The following is a 17658-nucleotide window of genomic DNA, read 5'->3' on the forward strand; positions in this document are numbered from 1 at the left end:
AACTTGGCAAATGAACTTGTTTTTTTTTTTTTTGTTTTTTTTTTTATAGCTTTATCCATCTGTGTTATGGTTTTTGTTTTCTTGTAAATTTTATTTTTTATTTATTTATTTTTTTGGTCCTGTGTATGACTTTGGTTGCTTGGAGGTGTATATATGGTTTATAAATTAATTAAAGGTTATTGATTGAAAATGCCAGTGGCAGTTCTAGACCAAATGTACCACGGGGCCAGGAGGGGGCCAGCGTGTTTTCACGGGGGCACAGAAAAGCATGAAATAAAAAAACAGGGCAAGGGGTTTAAATATATTTGCATGAAGTAAAATTTATTTTCAATTAGGTTTAATTAAAATTATATTTTATTAGGTCAATATACTTTCAGAATTTAGGAATTGTACATGTTTTTGACTTAATTTAAGTTAAAATGACCTATAAAATGTCTATAAAATCAGAATAAGAAATAAAGAAAATAAGAAAAGACAATAAATTCAGTTGTCAAAATTATTGCATTTTTTTTATTTGTTTTAAAAACATAATTTAGCAGATGAAAACTGGGATCCTATCTCAATACCACTGAATCTATCACCTTATTGTTTTTAGATAATTAGAAAAACATAATTTGTAAAGAAAAAAAATTAAATAGATCCAAAGGACCTGTCAGTAACCATGTCTATTCCAGCGCATCATAAGAATTTTTTTGAGTATTATGTCTTCAGTGCAGGGGCCATAACAGGGGCCAGGACTTGATCTACATCGGCACTGGCCCCCCATTGGCCCCTGTCTAGAACCGCCCATGGAAAATACTGTATAAAAAATGTTTTACTGTCATTTCTACTACTATTACCCAGTTGTAGCAAATCCTTACTAATCTCCCTAAAGGTTTTAATTATGCCTAAAGAATATTTGTGGGGATCAAACCTATGGAAGCAAATCGTTACCATATTTAAAACGAAAAGGCATTTCCAGAAATGCTTTTTCCTTTTAAGAATGTGGCTGCATTATTTGACTCATAAATGAAATGAGTAATCAATCATCATATTTGCATTTTAACTTTCTTCTTTAAGACTGCTGAAAGAAAGACATTTCTGGAAATGCTTTTTCATTTTCAAATTTTACATTTCAATTTGAATTTTGGTATGTATTTGCTGGGGTACATTTTGAAAAATAAATCTCAAATGTCTTTTTCTTTTTCATTTTAATTAAGTAAAAGGATGAGCAGTGTTAAAGAAGAAAATGAAAATGCAAACAGGATTATTGATTACTAATTTAATTTATGAGTCAAACAATGAAGCCACATTCTTAAAATGAAAAAGCATTTCTGAAAATGCTTTTTCATTTTAAATATGGTAACGATTTGCTTCCATACAAACCAGGTTCTTGCAACCTTCGCAGAGCACAAGTGCACTGCTCTAAAGACATGGCAAATAATCTTCAATTAAATAAATAATAAAATGTGTCAATAAAAAATTTTAATATTTGAAGATTTAAGAATATTCGTAAAATTGGATTTCCTTGTGTTAAGAAGCTCCTGATCCTAGTTTCATGTTGAAATAATAAATTCCTGATCGGTGTTTAAAGCGTCCTGCTATCAGAGGAGCGCACCGCCGCTCTGCATTCTGATTGGCTGTTCAGAGTCGGTGGGCGGGTCCGCTGGGGGACAATAGAGAGCGGCTCCTGGGAGGCTGATCTGCGGTCAGACAGTCGGTTCTCCGCTGAGGTCTCAGCCCCGATCAGCCGAAGCTGCAGCGGCTGCAGGAAGGAGCATCGTCCCCGGTCAGAGGAGCAGCAGAGAGCCGCTTGGATGGACTGACAGCCGCAGCCTGAACTGAAAGGTAGAATCAGATGTTTTTCCTCCTTTATTTACAGCTGATTAAAATGCTCCTCTGTGTCTGCAGCTGGGCTTTAAAGGACCTGCAGCTCAGGTTCTGCTTTATTTGATGCATCTCTGTCTCTCTGGGTCTTTGTGCTGCTCCAAAGCAAAGCCTCACTAAACTGATGTTTACAACCCTCCATTGTTTGGGGTCAAAGCAAAAATCCCGATTTAATCTATTTTTTCAATAATATAAATCCAATTTTGACATTAAACCATTTTGTAGCAGGAATGTAAAAGTTTGTGATGCCCCAGGTGATAAAGGAGAACAATAGATCTGCTGTAGCTCCTCCATCAGAGGCTGGATTCATGATTCTGCCCTGGAATATTCAACCAATCAACATCTATACACCTGAACTTCCCTTCTCTGCTTTCCAGAGACATGCACAGGTGCATGCAGTCCATCACTTGGAGCGGACATAATGCATGCTTTGTGTCTGCACAGCTCAGCTCTTTGTGCAGCAGTTTGTGTCTGTCTGCACACAGTGTGACAGTACTCAGCATTACACCCACCAAATGTGCAGGAATGCTCCGGTCTCACTAGATTCAGTATTTGACCAATAAGCTCAAGTTTCAGCCTTTCAGATACCACAGCTGGACGTTCTATGGGAATATAAAAGTAACTTTATTAAGATAAATATATTTGAATTTATTACAATTAAATTTATCCTAACATCTGCTGTATCAGAGCAGAATTAAAGTTTCATAAAACAGTATTTTAATGAATCTTTGTTCACTTTTCACTGTAGCTCAGCTGTAAGCTGTCCAGGCATTTTAGATTTTAATCTGAATATAATCAAATACAGCAATAATCCCCGAAAGAAAGATTAATAGTCATTTCATTTATTGGCAGCTATGAATCTGAGATTTTAGCTTTTTAATATTTAGGCAAATTTTTAGCACAGGTCTTTAAAGGGTCATAAAAGTGAGTGCTCTTCCTCTCTTGAACGACTGGCGCCCTGATTGGTGAGGCATAGACATTTTCCTCTGGAAAAATTTCTTTTTTTAACAGATATTTGATCATGTAAACAAAACAAAAAAACAAATGACTTTCGAGTAAAATAAAGGAGGTGAATGTGTTTTTATTTTTATTTTGTTTGTGCACATTTTGCAGAGATTAAATTTAAATTGTCAGCCTTTCTGGCTAGAATTTCATATAAAGAGCAGCTTCTGAATAACTGATCTGATGTATTACTCTTATATTTTCACACTTTACTGTAAGCTACACTTTTTATTAATTTCAGGCTCTAAATGTTGGGTTTTTTAGGCTTCTTTTGCTGTAAATCATGTCTTTGAGTTCATTTCTTTTACAATGTCATCACTTAGGTTTTGGACCTTTCTTTCCGTTCATCATGCCACCTTTAATCTCTTAGACACCATATATTCCCTTGGAAATAACCGATTCCTCCCTTCGGCTCAGCAGGCAGAGCAGGAAGTGTCAGAGCAGAAGAAAGAGAGTGAGATTAAAGCAAACAAAAAGGTCTACCGTCGCCTGCTGTAGTGGGGTGAGGGGGTTCACAGTGGCAGCGGCGGCTTGGCTTTAAAGCCGAGCATCCAGTGATGTGCTGCCACAAAGCCTCTGTTTGCACGCGCTGCGGGCCGAGCTGGTGGAAGCCGACTGCCTTGATGTGCTTCACAGCTCTGTGAGCGCCTGGTGTTGCCCGCTGGGTCGCCCTGCCGGGTGGGGCTAAGATTTCCATGGGAAAGATCTCCTGTGGTGGGAATAATCTCCTCTGGTTTCAGGGAATGAAATGACATTCTCACATTGGGGGATCAGCTTTAGTAAAAGATGGATCAAAAAGGGAAAACATGGAAAGCACATATATCCATCCATCTATGCATCCATTTTCTGACAGGCTTTATCCCAGCTGGGGTCGTGAGGGGTGCTGGTTCCTATCTCCAGCTGTTAATGGGCGAGAGGCGGGGTCCACCCTGGACAGGTTGCCAGTCCACCGCAGGGCAACACAGAGACAACCATTCACAGTAGAATTTAAAGAAGCCAATTAACCTAACAGTCACGTTTTTTAACCGTGGAAGGAAACCAGAGTACCCTGAGAGAACCCACACATGCTCAGGGAGAACATGCAAACTCCATGCAGAAAGACCTGGGCTGGGAATCGAACATAGAGCCTTCTTGCTGCAAGGCAGCAGTGCTATCCACTGAGCAGCCCAGCACATACAGTATATCATGAGAACATTTCCTTGAGTCGATTATTTTTTTGTTTTTGTTTTACTGGATTTGAAATGAATCGAAACTTCTTGTTCTGTCAGAACAATTTCTGCTGCTGGAGATCCACAATCCCCCTGGGTTAAATATCTTCTAACAGCTAAACTTAATTAGCCTTCAAATCATTGACCTTTTAATCCAAATGATCCCCTATTATAAGGAGTTTAGCTCTTTATGTTTTAAATGTTGATCTCAGTATTGAGGTAACTCAGACATCTACTTTGTCTTCAGGGTTTATTTGAAATATAGTAGAAATGATGGAAAATTGCTTACAGCAGCATGAAGTTTGTGGTATAATCAGCGTTTCCCACTGACTTAGTTGATTCTTTAGATTTTACTCACTGTTTGTTGAGGTTTAGGTACAAAATCCAGTCACTTGGTTGATTAAAGAGTCTGGATAATCATTCAAGAAAGCACACTGACGCCACTGGTGATAAAATCTCCCAAACTGTTGCAAAATTATCACTGCTTCAAGGTTTTTTTCCATCGATGGAGTTCCAGTGCTAAACCAGGGCCAATGCTGGTGTCTTACTTGGAAATAATCAAAGCGCTGCTTGTTTTGCACATGCTATCTGCTTTTAGCTGTGCATCGAAGCAGACTGCCTGCTCGACTGGAGCAGATGTCAGCAGTTTACACTTAGTTTTTCTGTCAGGTTGCAGGTTTCCTCACTTTAGTCAAAAACACAGCAGGTACACAAGTGATGAAAGCGATAGAGAAAAATGTGTTAGAATAGAGCTCCAGGTTATAACGAGATCTATAAGAGAAATATTTTTGTTTTTTCAGGGAGTATTCATCTTTGGACGGATGCTTGTAAATTAAAAAATAGATGCAGTTTGAAGTCATAGGGAAGCCATATTTAAATGTCAAATACTGTAATTCTAGCTTTATCGTGTACATAAATGTACTCTTTATCAGACTATATTGTCCCAAAAGTTAGAAAATTTCTATTTTTAAAAAAATCCTGTGTTATTTTTTTCATTATTCTATGCAGGCCAGGTAGTTAAACGCAAATATACATAATATATATAATGACATACATAAATTCTTCCAATCGTATCAACGGTCATCCGTCAATGTAATTTTTCTGGTCATAGCATCTTGACTCATATTTCGCAGCTGATATACACAACAGTTGAAATAAGAATCATTTACTTTACCATTGAGTCCCAGTGTTCGATACCTGGATCGGATATCGACTCCAATATCGAAATTCTCATCAAAATCAGGGCCAAATGGGTATTTTAGTTGATTTTTTTACAAGTCTGGTTAATTTTAATCAATTCTGCTTCATGAGCAGCAGAAAACCAATGGTTATCACTGTTCTACATAGAACGGTGTTTACCCACCCCCCTCCTGGGGATTCCTCGCTTAACTGCATATTGGACCTGTCCAGTTAACAACACACCTACTTTCTCTTATCAGAGAAGGCGGGCATACACTGTATGAATTTTTGGCCTCATCTCATGAGAGATTTTTTTGCTTCTTTTTTTTTTGGTTCAGCCTCAGCATGTGTCGTGTAACATACAGCAGGTAACGAGGGGCAATTAGCCTCTCACGACCGCCTCAAACATGTTTGAATTTCATTCGGCCCTTGTGAGATATTTGCTAGCAAATCCAGCTGTTGAAGCAAAGCTGTGAGCTTTATTTACCAGAACCTCGCGCTCTGTACATGTAAAAGCAGGGAGAACTCTTCTGCTTCTTCTAGACTTACGAGTCTGACCAGAGCCATCTCTCAGGGCTGAGTCTGACATGTGGGTTTTGGACGTACAGTGTTACATCTCATCAGAACATCGGGCCGTATCTAACATACAGCCCGATGTTCTGATACGCCATGAGCTGTGAACTTTTAAACCCCGTGGTTTCATTATACAGTTTAAGCTGGAGAAAAGTTAGAAAATATGGTACCGTGTATGCCTGCGCTAAGCAATGTGAGGCAGAACGCAAATGTTTCTGCACAAAGCTGAGACTAAGTGGCTCTTTTATCAGCTAATCTGCACAGTGACAGCAACCGTTCTTTTTTAAATTGTAAAAAATTGACTGTGAGGGGTCTCTGACTTTATTCAGACTTCCTAAAGAGGAGCGGCTTGATACCATAAGTCACACCTTGAAACGGGCGGCAACCACATGGGGGGGGGAGGCCGCATCGTGGAGACGGCGCATCTTTCTTCTAGGTTGGAAAAGTAGCATGAGAAAACTTAGATTTAGTGACAGACTAATACTCTGAAGAACCAAAATAAAATGACTTTGGAAGGCTTGAAAAGTTCATGGTAAAGATCTTTAAACATTGACATCAAAAGACCAGAACTGCTCTGCTTTCTTCAACTGAACCCTTTAGTGTAAAAACAGAAAGAAAATCCAATCAGCAAGCTTCTGCTGGGCAAGCTGTGACTTTCTTCTTTGCAGGAATTGAAGGAGATCCATTCCAGGTTTTTTTCCATTCCTGTTTTGGCTTATAAATCCTCATAGTGGAAATACACTGGAAAAACGATCTAGAAATAATTTTTTAAAAGTCTTAAATGATGTGTATTTACCCTTAATTTGAGTAGGAAATGCCAATGGAATGAGTATTTCTACTCTTAAAATAAGATTAGATAACAGGTACTTGAAATAAGACAATGCAATTGTGTTTTCTTATTTTAAGTGTAAATTGTCTTGCTCCATTGGTAAAATGTCTCTTTTACCTCCTCAATCCAAGAACAAATACACTTAGTTTAAGAAAAAATTACTTATCTAGATTTTGTTTTGTTTTTTCAGTGTACAGAAGTGAAAGCTTGAGAGTCTGTCTTTGAAACCATCAAAGCTAAAGGATCCAAAGTCCAGTGATCCAGATTATCCTGAACAGAAATGCTGAAAGGAAATTCCTCGGCTTTTGTTTACATTGTGATAACACAAAGACTTTAGTGATAAGAAATTTGCTTTTAAAGACATCGAAAGTCGGACATTGATTGTAAAGTGACGGCAAAGAGCGTTACTTTGAAGATCTCCCAGAAAAGGGTCAGTATGATTCCTTTCAGTCGATTATCGCGGGTTTTAGAAAGATAAACATCATATGTTGCATTAACTACTGGATCTTTAGGATCTTTAAAAAGTATTTGTTTGACCCTATATGTGTGTTAGTGTCTGCTAACAGTAATAAAAAAATGATTTTTTTTTTTTTTTTTTTTTTTTTTGTTCACCATTTGCTGCTTTATACACAGAAAATGCTGATTGCCAAACACAAAAATGAAACATTTCAATCATAGTTTGAACCGGAGGTATTTTTTTGACAGAGAAAACCTGGTTGCTTGTGTCTTATTTTCTTGTGGAGATGTTTCCTGTTGTTTGATGAAGATTTAAATCGCCACATTGTGTTTTTCAAAGCAGGAATTGAACCATATACTGTCAGAAGTGTTATATTATTTTTTATTTTAATACCATTTTGTTTAACATGTTTGCATTCTTTGACATTTTGAGGAAACAGCCAGATTTAATGAGCTTATTAAGCTAAATTCTCAGTAAAAACAGAAAGATGCTTCTTCTTTATACGGATTTCCAATTGACTTCCAAGGCTTTCTTTCTATTCATGTACAACAAAAGCCAATGTGACCCAGTGGCTCAGGTGGTCAGTTTAAAATCGACCCAGCACCATATTGAATCCCTCAAATGGATCTCTTTTTTCATTTTTTTATTAAATCAATATAAATGAGAACACAGGATACATTTACAAAGATAACATACCAACCCAAAAGCCTCCTTCCCATACTCCCTCCCCTCACACTCATTCATTCACCCGTTCATTCGTCCACAAATTACATTTTCAGAATAAACCTTTGAGAACTTCCCATCGGTTTTTTATATTTTCTGGCTTCGTTGTCGGTTTCATACGGAAGAGGATTAGGGCCACTGGAAAAAAAAAATGTTAACTGATTTTTAAATTTTATTTCAGTTTAACATAGGATAACATTAGAATTCTGAATTTAATCTCAGAATTCTGACTTTAATCACAGAATTCAGACTTTAATCACAGAATTCTGACTTTTTTTCTCAGAATTCTGACTTTTTTCTCAGAATTCTGAATTTGATCTCACAATTCTGACTTTAATCACAGAATTCAGACTTTTTTCTCAGAATTCAGACTTTTTTCTCAGAATTCTGAGAAAAAAGTCTGAATTCTGAGAAAAAAGAATCACAGAATTCAGACTTTTTTCTCAGAATTCTGACTTTTTTCTCAGAATTCCGACTTTAATCACAGAATTCCGACTTTAATCACAGAATTCTGACTTTAATCACAGAATTCCGACTTTAATCACAGAATTCTGACTTTAATCACAGAATTCCGACTTTAATCACAGAATTCCGACTTTAATCACAGAATTCTGACTTTAATCACAGAATTCTGACTTTAATCACAGAATTCTGACTTTAATCTCAGAATTCTGACTTTTCCCATACTATACTGAAATAAAATTAAAAAAATCAGTTAACTTTTTTTTTTCAGTGGCCCTAATCCTCTTCCGTAGTTTCAACCATATGACTTTCTAAAATTAAATAATGCTGAATAAATGTTTTAAAGAAATTAATACCAAGTGAAAATCTATTTTTGGCTTTAAAGATAAACCTTTTACCAGGTACAAAGATTAAATTAACTAAGTCGTGACTGTTGATAAACTCTCCCAGTAAAACAGAAACCACATCAAGCTTCATAGACACACCAATCCTTAAACACATTTTTTCAACTTCCACCCAAAATAGAGAATTAATATGATAATACCAAAACAAATGCAGGGTGGATTCAGGCTCCTGACAACAGAAACGGCAATCATCTGACTCTGTCATATTCCATAGCTTTAACATTTTTCCAGTGGGTAAGAAGTGTATATGATTATAATTTGAAAATAACAATTTTCAGTAGTTTTATATATTAATTTAAATATTTTATCCCACGGCAGCAGACAGTCAAAATAGTCCTCCAATTTATATATGTTTCTATTTATTTCAATTCCCTTTTGCCAATTAAAGTTTCTTATTGGAGGTTTACAAACATATAGTTTAGTAGTTCCATTGTTAATTATTTATTTCCATTTTTTTCCCAATTACTCCAGTGAGTTGGTTAAAAGAAAAGTTTAAACAACCATCACCATATATAATTCTTAATTCCTCACACTCCATAATTTTACAGTTTTCATTAATAATGTCATTTCAAACATGCTTTTCCAAAAGAAAGGCGCTCCATCTATTAGTATATTTGAATTCATCCATATTATTTGCTGCAAAATGTCATCTCTTTTTTCTGGTACATAGAATTGAAAACAATTTTTCCTTTATAAACCCTGCGATGTTTCCCAGCAGACTCTCTACATATGGAAAATGGGAGGGGAATTACTTGTAAATAAGGATACAATTTCTTATGATATAATATATGTTTTTTGTCCAATAGGACAAATGGCTCTTAATCTGAAAGGATTCAGCAGATATTCTTTAAATCCTGACGATGCTGAGGAACTTTCAGATATCTTTTATGCTGACCTCAATATCAACTTTCAGTAATGAGTTATGGTCTGATTTCATTCTCGCCGTTGTTTTGATGAGCTCTCGACGTGGCTGTTAATTGACTTTCTCAGCTGCAGACGACAGAGTTATAATAAAGAACAAATTAATATTCATGCACTCTTTCTGCACAGGAATTTGACTTCAAATTGAGGCACAAATGAAACATTAATGTGAGTAGAGAATAAAAATTAACTGCTTTCAAAAAAGATGGCACCTCCAGCTTTGAAGATAATTGTTCAACAGATTATCTCTAAATGGCAAAGCCTCAGCCCATCTAATCATCACTGATTAAACTGTCATTTTCTGCTGATCATTACATTTATGGGGCTGATTATACTGTGAAACTGTGATCGGTTTATGAAAAAGTATAAATGATTACAACAAAGGATAACAAAGTGGATCAAACTGTGGATGTTTAGCAAAGATTTATAAACACAACAGGTTTGAATAGACTCTCTAGTTGCTTCCTGTTGAGCTGAAAATACCTGCTAACTGTGAAAATTAAAATAAGGATTAAATGAGTCTAACTGTAAAAGTTTAGAAGTGGTTTATGTAAGATTTTATTATGCCTTTATTTTCAGGTTTGAAACCATAAACCTGTGTAGTATTACCATGCTTTACAGCGTTTGCATGTGTAGGCAGACCCTTTATGATGCTTTTTCTATTTCATTTATATCAAAGAGGCATAGTCATTTTCTATGTCTATAAAAAAAGACCAAAACCCATGATAATGATGAATTAAGGTTATATACACCACCAGCAAAGCTAAACATCCTGATGAAGGCAAAAGCCAAGTTTAAATTATTAAAGGCACACTATGCAACATTTTTCAGTTAATTAATGTGTTCCATAACTTTATGGATGATTAAATGATTCATTTCAGGTTGAACAAAGGTATTCTCGGCCGCCCTGGTGGTCTGTGGGGGAAATACTGCACTTGCAATTGCAGGAGCACCGACCCGCACCCACAGGCTCAGAAGTCTCGCGAGAGTCAGTCTTGCTTTACGGCGAGAACTGCTACACCCCCCAGTTAAAAGCATTCTCGTTGCTAGCACAGTGGCGATCTTTGTGAAGTTATGCTACGTTCACGCAGCAAAAGCAGCAAAATCGCGTCTGCTGCTTCATTTTTGCTGCTTGTACCAGTTAGTTCTGACGCGCGGCTGAAGCAGCTTTGCTGCTCTGGCTGCGCGGTGCAAAAGTGTGTCTGACGCGCGTTGGGCGGAGCTTCACTATCCTTTCTCTGCCTTGCAGCTATATTTGCTGTGATCATTTGGAATAAAGTAGTTTTAATATGTGTTTAAATGAGAAAATACACCTGAAAACGTAATCAGTGCAGTCAGTTCATCCAGATTATAATCCTGCCTTCAATATTTTTTCTGTCGGAGCCGCTCAGACCCCCACATACCAGCGGTGCGCCGACAGAAGGAATCCCATTCAGCAGCAGCCTCTGGCCGGGTCGCCTCCTCGCAGTTCACCGCGGCAGCTGGTAGGTGTTTTTCATCTAAATAATCCAAACTGCATATTCTGCCGGCAGATTTCTGCATTTTAAGTTAATTTAGGCGTCAATAAACTGTTTAAGAGGAGTGATCATCAGCGCTGTGTCTCTCTCCCTGCGTCAGATGCTTAAACGCGCCCGACGCGCTGCGCCTGCTGCTCAAAACGCGCCGCGGGACCTTTTGCTGCGCCTTGACGCGCGTCAACCATTGACTTTGCATGTAAACTCGCTGCTTCTGTCGCGCCAGCTGCGGTGTGAACGCAGCATTAGTCATTCGTTGCGTTCGCCTGTCTGCTAAGCTCAAAACAACCGCGCCTGGCTTGACGGAGAAACCTGGAGAACAGCTGTGCATATTTACGACAGTGCACTTTTACTTTCGCCCTCTGGGGGGAGCCTCGCTGGAAAATCAACACCGGTTGCATAGTGTACCTTTAAAGTCAAACATAGTGGTGGTAGTGTGATGGCTGGGGCTGCTATGCTGTTTCAGGAACAGGACAACTTCTGAAATGAATTGATGAAACCATAAAATCTGCGTTCTAAATCATGCCCCAGATATGGTATATGATCATTTATAAGAGTATTCTGCGTCTGCTCCCCTCATACCTCTGAGTATATTCAACCAAGAGTGGCTGGACTGTATTCTCTACGTTCTCAAGAGTCTTTGCTTCTGTCTGTACCTAGTGTCCGCACTGAAGCTGGAAAGACAGCTTTTCAGTACTCTGCCCCCACAGCATGGAACAATCTTCAGAAAGACTGGAAAATGAAGGATTTGATTCCAATCGGACATTTTAAACGATTGCTCAAAGGTTCGGAAATGAGATCTATGGTTTGTAACTGTTTTATGAATTTCTAATTATAGACAGATGTAATTGTAAACTGTAATGTAATTTGAAATGTAATCTCTTGCCGCTGTCTTGGCCAGGACTCCCTTGAAAAAGAGATTGTTAATCTCAATGGGACTTTTCCTGGTTAAATAAAGGAGGGAAAAAAAAATAAAAAAATGAAGGACAATCAGCCCCTAACTCGTGATCAGTCGTGAGTTTCTGTTGTCAAGATCAAGCACCCCTGGGTTATGCAGCAGGGTAAGAATCCAAAGAAAACCAGGAAGTCCACCTGAAAATGAAAGACTGGGAATGTTTCAGATGTTTTGGCCTAATCAAAGTTTTAACTATAAAAATGATGTTGGTGGCTGGGATTGACCTTGCTAAAGCTTTAGTGGGGGGAGTGGCGCCCTAGTGATTAGGGCATAGATCTTGGAATCCTGTAGCCTCGTGAGACCATCCTGATCTCGCGAGCTTTCAAGGTTTCACTCGCAGATCAGTCTGGAGACTCTCCGTTGAAGAAAATGTGGAGCCGTTCACCAAACGAACGTCCAATCAGCGTTGGCTTTGAGGCGGGTTGAGGTGTGACGCAACGAGAAGCGCGACAGTTCAGTCTAAAGAACATGGCGGCTTCAGCCGATGAAACTAGCGTTAGCGTGGCTATCGAGCAAGTTTTATTGGAATTACAGAGTATTTCTTCACTGAAAGAAGAGCAAAACACTGCTCTGGAGGCTTTTCTCAGAGGAAAAGATGTTTTTGCTCTTCTCCCGACTGGTTTCAGCAAGAGTTTGATCTATCAATTGGCTCCTCTTCGTCGTCGCTCTGTTAGTACGTCATATGCTTCGTTGATCTGATTGGTTTATTTGGCCCGTCTATCACCAACATAGGCCAATCAGCTAACCAGTATTTTCGCCCCTTCCCACATTTACTTCAACGGAAGGTTTCCAGATGGATATGCGGAGCAAATCCATCTGGCGGAGTCAGGTTAGGAATCCTGATGTTCTGAGTTCGAGCCCCACTTCCACTGACTGCCCCTCTGGGTCTCTGAGCAAAGACCCTTAACCTCTGATTTTGTCCCCTCATTTTTTCCTCTGGATGGGTTAAATGCAGAGGTAAATTTCTCTAATATGAGATCAATAAAGTTCAGTTAATTATAATTAAGCTTTAATAACATTATTGCTAATTGAGAATAATTCAGCAAAGCAGAGTGAGCCATAATTCACCCACAGTAACATGAGATACATTTATTGAATATTCTAAAACATTGAATTGTGAACAAAGAACTGAAAACTACATTAATATGTAAGGCGAATATACTCTTTCATGACATTTATTTCCATTAGATCCACGATCTTTTCATTATTTGTAATGTTTTCTGTTCCTTTCAGCCTTGATGGTTGTTAAACAATGTTATTTCTTTGGCGTTAACTGTTTGTTAGATGCCCTTTAAATCCTTGGAATGTTTTATCTGAGGCTGAACTCATTTTATGGATTTCAAACTGAACTGATCAGAGAAGAAAATCAAACAGACATCAAAATGCTTTTGCCTCTCTGTAACATATCCTTTTCTTGTTGGTTTTATCATGTAATTTTACAATCGTCAGTGTTTGAACAACAGTCACTACGGGTTTTACCTTGTTGGCTGTAGGCTGGTTGACGTCTTTCTTTGAAATGCGTTTGATAGAAGTTAAGATTTTTGCAGCAATTTGAGATAATTACAGAAAATTCAACAACAACCTTTTCTTCTCTGATAACAAATCATACCTGGGGAAGGTATGCAAATCAACAGATTGTTGATGCAAATTAACAGATTTGCATACTGTCTAACATTAACAGCGTTTGTTTTTTTCAGTTGGTTGATATAATGACCAGGCGTTTTTAGAGGATTTATCAGGTGCGGCGTTTTACAAGCCTGATCACAAAAGCGGCAGCTGGTGCTGCTCTTATTTCAAGCTGCAGGGGACCGTTGCTCAGCACATTTGTCACATTTTAGCCGCATCCCATCACATTCTCATCTACCTGGAATTGATCACAGCTCTTGCTGATGTTGCTTTTCTGAGAGAAAACAGTTTAGGGTTGTATCCTTGCAGCGGTCAGGGGCCATAAATACACTAAAACCCTGTAATATGAGCACAAAATATGTAGAAGTCAGTTTTGCTTGTTTATAAAAAGAATAGAAAAAGATATTTTACAATTAACAGTTTCGTGAAAAGAAATATATGCAATTTAAAAATGTTGTTGCATATCTGATTGTTTCATCCTTTCCAAAAAGATTTATTATAGAAGTTCTTATAAAATTAAGGTAATAAAGTTAAAAGATTTGTTTCAATCTTAACCTTTGTTTCCTTCTAATCATGTAGAGGGAAGGGGCATTAAACAATAGGGAGGAAATGATTGTTTCTTATAATGATTTGAACTGAGCTTAAACAGGAAAGGTTTGGTCTGATTAAGGCTTCATCCAAACAAAGACAAAACGCTCATTTTATCAGGAACTTGAGCCAAGTATGAATTTACTTTATATGAAAAATGTTCAATGATGCCAGAACTGATGTTGGTGCTTTGATTGAAACAGGCTAGAACAGGAATTGAGCACCCAGCACCGTATAACGACACTGTTATTATCGTTTTCTAAAGTGTGGAGCGTGAATGTTTTCTTGTGATCGAATCGTGTCGGTTTAGGGCTCAGTCGGAATACTTTAGCGAAAATGCGTCAGACGTAGTCTAGAAAAATGCCATCTGAATAGTGCTAGCTGTTAGGAAGGAGCTAGGAGGAGGAAGCAGAGGGCTTCCTAGCGCAGTTTGGAGCTCCTTTCCTACCCTGGGTAATTTTCTTACTGTTGATCGCATGAAAGGTGAAGGGATAGGAGCTAGGATCAGGAGGTAGGAGATACGAATTTAGGTTTTTGTATCGACCTAAAAATGCAGAGAGGCAGTAACCATGGAAACAGTTTTGAAATATGTTCATTCTGGGACCTGGCTTCAAAATGCTGCCTTTGTGTGCGTGATATTGGGTTGTGCTGGTGAAGATTCTCAGTCATCAAGGTCATAGTTCCTCAAAAAAAAAGTTAAGAAACAGTCCACTGGACTTGGTTTCCATGTTTGAGGATGTTTCCCATCCAGGAGGTCCCATCCATCAATTCAAAATATCAGAATAGCCCATAAACTTGTTTTGGCTTAGAAAACATGCAAATTGAACCAGAGGAACGGGTCCACCCCTTTGGAATGGGGAGTTGTTTTGGGTTCTTTGTTAGCCTGCAATAGCTGATACTGGATTATGCCTCTGAAAGGGGGGGGTAGAGGGGTTAGATCAAGTATTTCTGCGTTTAGGCCTCGTATTCGCCTGGATGAAGCCTTAGCATCAGAAAACAACAAACTACACTGGAAAAACGATCTAGTACGATCTAGATCAAGTAAAAATTTCTCAAATTATGTGTATTTACCCTTTTTTGAGTAGGTTAATGAGATGATTTGCCAAATGAATTAGTATTTTTACTCTTAAAATAAGATATTTAGATAAAATGCACTTGAAATAAGATAATGCAATTGCGTTTTCTTATTTTAAATGTAAATTGTCTTTATCCATTGGCAAAATGTCTCTTTTACCTTCTCAATTCAAGAACAAATGCACTTATTTTTAGAAAAAATGACTCATCTAGGTTTTGATTTTTTCCAATGTAAAGGTTATTATGTATTCAGGTGTAAATGTGAAGTGGTGCAAAGAGATTTGAGTGAATTAAAAGCAGCACAAAAAAGAAAAATCATAACAATCAATAGAAAGGTTTCTTACTTTAATAAGCTGCAAATTTCAGCTGTAAGCATTGAAACAAAGAAGCACAGAGGCGTGGGTGGCCTGATAAGCTAGACTGAGCTATTGGTCTTTGTTGCCTCCTGTCAACAAGTCCTCTCACTGTCAGATACCCCCCCAAGTATACCTCCTGTGGCACACAGCAGACAGGTAGCAGTATCTGGGAATTACACATGGAAGAAAGCTAGCAGTGACACAAAACAGGCTGGATGAGTTCCAGCTGTGAAGTATTTAAAATGGAACGTTTCACCAAGAAACCAGACAGCTAGGCGGTCTCATCTCCCTCCTCGGGAAGCTCCATGACGTTCTCAGGGGAGCAGCAGTGGCACCGTTGCCCTTAGAAGAAGCGCTGGGAGCTGCGATGAACAGAAGATGGATTCTAATTAGCGCTGGCTGTGACTTCTCTTATCTCCATGCTCTTTGATATGACAGCAGCTGAGAGCACATATGAAGCGAATGCTTGCACTCAGGAGCGGCGCTAAACCCAGTTAGAGGCGTGCTCTCTGCGTTCATGTCAAAGCTTCCTTCTAGTAGGTTAAAAAGAGTCAAACAAGGTGGAAATAGACAGACGGTGGCATCGCTTACAGAAAACTCGGGCAGGTAAATTACCTCTAAGTGCAGCATTTTCACACCTTTAAAACCAAACCTATACTGCAGATTAAAAATTTATATTTAGATATTACTCCAGTTTCCACATTTACTGCACAACTAAATAAATAAGTTGTCAACTTGCACTATTTGTTTTAGTCCTATTCTGTTTAAATGGTTTCAGTAGCTCCTTAATGATGCTTTCAACCTGATTGAAATGAATGATGATCTCTGCTTGTAATGAGAGCAACCAATCAGAGCCAAACGGAGCCTGATTGGTGTCAATTGGTTTTATCTCAACAGTTAAAGAGGAGAAATGACATGATCCACATGTGTTCATTATGCCTCGCAATCAACTTAAAGAGCCTGACATGGGGGGGGGGGGGGGGGGGGGGGGGGATTCACACAACTAATATAACTCCTCTGCTCCACTGTGAGAAGTAGTGATAAACTTGTATGTCTGGATAGAAACCAGTGACTAAGGATTGTAGAATATTTGAGATTCTGCTAGGATTGAAAACAACCTGATAAAAAAATAATAGCTATGGTTTGTGAAAACGTTGCTGGTCTTTAAAGGTACAGTATTCACTGTTGGTAACTCTTCAGCTAGAAAAGATGCTGTTAGCTGTCCTTGATTGCATCGTCACCGAATTTGCATATTTGGTCATGCGTTTTGGAAGTTAGAGCTACAGCACACAGACCAGACAAAAGGGGAGGGGCTTATTAAGTTAAAATTAGTTAAGCAAAGTTCGCTTTAGAGGGATGAGTCCAGTCATGATCTTCAGAGTGGCTACAGAGAAAATGTGTTCCCCCCCAAGAATAGAATAGAATAGAATAGAACAGAAAACCCCTTTATTGTCCCACAATGAGGAAATTCTGGTGTTTACACTTAGTTTTTGCCACGTTATTGAGCTGCTGGTCAGCAGAGTTAAGGAAGCGAGCCGGTAGCCTGCATATAGTTGGAGGGGCTCAGAGAGGTAAGGGTGTGCCAATCCAGAGCCATATAGGTATGATAGTTCTGACAACGCAATTGGTGACAATGGGCAACATTTTAAAGAGCAAGTTAGCCACTCTAGCATTGCAGTGTCATTAGTAAACTCTGCTAAACTACAGGAAAATAGACAACAGACAATAGAAAACTTTCCTTAAACATCCCATCATGCACCTTGCTTCTAGTTAGTGTTAAGTAATAATAAAGAATGTTTTAGACAGTTAATGTGTGTATGCACAGTTATCCATACAGTAGTAAAATGCATGCAATAAATACAAATGTAAAAAGGTAAGTATTTTTAAGATTAAATCCATTTATATTCAATACCCATTATGT

At 38.2% G+C, this 17658-nt stretch overlaps 1 protein-coding gene across 1 annotated transcript in view; it reads left to right on the forward strand.

Moving 5' to 3' along the window:
* The first annotated feature begins 1651 nt into the window (after window positions 1-1651).
* The window catches only part of LOC119781902 (serine/threonine-protein kinase SBK1-like), a 33451-nt gene continuing 17444 nt past the window's right edge, over window positions 1652-17658 (forward strand). The window contains exon 1 of the mRNA XM_038282522.1: window positions 1652-1827. The gene's annotated coding sequence lies outside the window, so the exon portion shown is untranslated. The remainder of the gene's footprint in view (window positions 1828-17658) is intronic.

Source organism: Cyprinodon tularosa, unplaced genomic scaffold (genome assembly GCF_016077235.1).
Source record: "Cyprinodon tularosa strain WSP-4 unplaced genomic scaffold, ASM1607723v1 ctg104, whole genome shotgun sequence".
NCBI lineage: Eukaryota > Metazoa > Chordata > Actinopteri > Cyprinodontiformes > Cyprinodontidae > Cyprinodon > Cyprinodon tularosa.